Genomic DNA, 2,124 nt, shown 5'->3' on the forward strand with positions numbered 1-2,124 from the left:
TTCAAAATGGATTAAAGACCTAACTGTGAGACATGAAACCATAAAAATTCTAGGAGAAAACACACACAATAATTTCTTTGACATTGGCCATAGAAACTTCTTTCAAGATATGTCTCTGAGGCAAGGGAAATAATAACAAAACTAAACTACTAGTATGTCATCAAAATAAAAACTTCTGCACACCAAAGGAAACAATCAATAAATTAAAAGCCAACCTATGGGGTAGGTTCCTCCTTGAGGACCCTTTAGGGTCTCAGCTTAGGGAGGTGCCCCTGGACAGACACTGAAAGACGTAGGTTATCCTGCTGGCTAGATTCTCTGCTAATCCTCATCTCCTTAGGCTCCCTGCAGGCTTCTGGCCATGTTCTTTCTCATACCTCCTTGGGTTGCCCCCAAACACCATGATACTGTTTGTGCCACAGCAGGGGGCCTGGTAGGTGAAGCAAATGGGCCAATTCCACTGGATCCTGGTGCCTGGCTTGGACATCCTCATCCCTATGTTGGACTAGATCTGGCATGTGTAAAATCTCAAGGAAATTTTCATGAATGTTGATCAGTTGTGACTCTCAACAATGTAACTCTGCAAATTGATGAAGTCCTTTATGTATCTTAGACTCTTATAAGACAAGCTACAATTGGAAGACCCTGAGTATGCTATCACACAGCTAGCTCAGAGGACCATAAGATCAGAGCTTGGAAAACTTTCTCTGGAAAAAGTCTTCCAGGAGTAGGAGTCTCTGAATGCTAGCATTGTGAATAAATACCATCATACAAGCTGCTGACTGCTGGGGTATTCACTGCCTCCATTATGAGATCAATGATATCCATGTGCCACTCTAGGTGAAAGAATCCATGCAGAAGGAGGTAGAGGCAGAGGTGGAAAATGGGCCACAGTTCTAGAGTCTGAGGGGATCCAGGAGTCATCCAACAATTTGGTAAAGGGGAAGAATCAGGCATAGATCCTGGCCTCCCAGGCAGAAAAGCCAGAACAAATAAATAAGGCAGCAGGATAGGCTAGTGCTGTTCTGGCCAAGACCAAGGCTAAGGCTAAGATCCTGGCTGCAGTTCTGACACAACATAATGGAGATGCAGCAGCGTCACTGACAATGGCTGAGCAGTATTTCAGTGTGTTCTCCAAATTGGTCTAGTATTCCAACACTATCCTGCTGCCCTCCAACCCCTTCAATGTCATCACTATGGTGGCCCAGGCCACGGATGTGTATGGGACCCTCGCCAAAGACCTAGTGCCAGAGGCCCAGGAATCAGTCTCCAGTGGGAGCAGCAGTGATGTCCAAGTCACAGATGCAAGTCTTGGTGAGGAATTCAAATAAGCCAAACTGAGTTAATGAAGGTGGGCTTAGGCTAGGGAGGCTGGGGACAGGGAAATAGCACTCCCAGACTCCATATCAAGCTACCCTGCCAAGATTTTGTTATTATATTTTTATTCAAACTTCAATCATCTAATAAACTTGCCAGCAGCAAGCCAAAAACATATATATATGTATGTATATGATATATATATATATATATATATATATATATATATATATATATATTAGATAAAAGGCAACCTACAGAATTGGAGAAGATATTTGAAAATGACATACCTGATAAAGGGTTAGTATCCAAAATATATAAAGAACTTATAAAACTCAACACTCCAAAAATGAATAATCCAATTAAAAATGGGCAGAGGATATGAATACACATTTTTTTCCCTAAGAAGACATCCAGATGGCTAACAGATCCATGAAAAGGTGCTTAACATCACTTATCATCAGGGAAGCGCAAATCAAAACCACAATGAGATATCAACTTAACACCTGTCTAAATGGCTAAAGCAACAACACAGAAAACAACAGGTGTTGGTGAGGCTGTGGAGAAAAAGGAACACCTTTGCACCGTTGGTGGCAATGCAAACTGGTGCAGCCATTCTGGAAAACAGTTATGGAGGTTCCTCAAAAAAGTAAATAATAGAACTAGCCTTCAACCCAGCAATGGAACTACTAGGTATTTACCAAAGAATATGAAAATGCTAATTCAAAGGGACACATGCACCCTGGTGTTTATAGCAGGATTACCAACAATACCGATATTATGAAAAGAGCCCAAATGTCCTTCAAC

General features: G+C 41.7%; 1 pseudogene; it reads left to right on the plus strand.

The window, feature by feature from the left end:
• Positions 1-345: 345 nt before the first annotated feature.
• Positions 346-1,331, plus strand: LOC144308877 (stomatin-like protein 2, mitochondrial pseudogene; annotated as a pseudogene).
• The last annotated feature ends 793 nt before the right edge of the window (positions 1,332-2,124 follow it).

This window comes from Canis aureus, chromosome X, assembly GCF_053574225.1.
Source record: "Canis aureus isolate CA01 chromosome X, VMU_Caureus_v.1.0, whole genome shotgun sequence".
Lineage (NCBI taxonomy): Eukaryota > Metazoa > Chordata > Mammalia > Carnivora > Canidae > Canis > Canis aureus.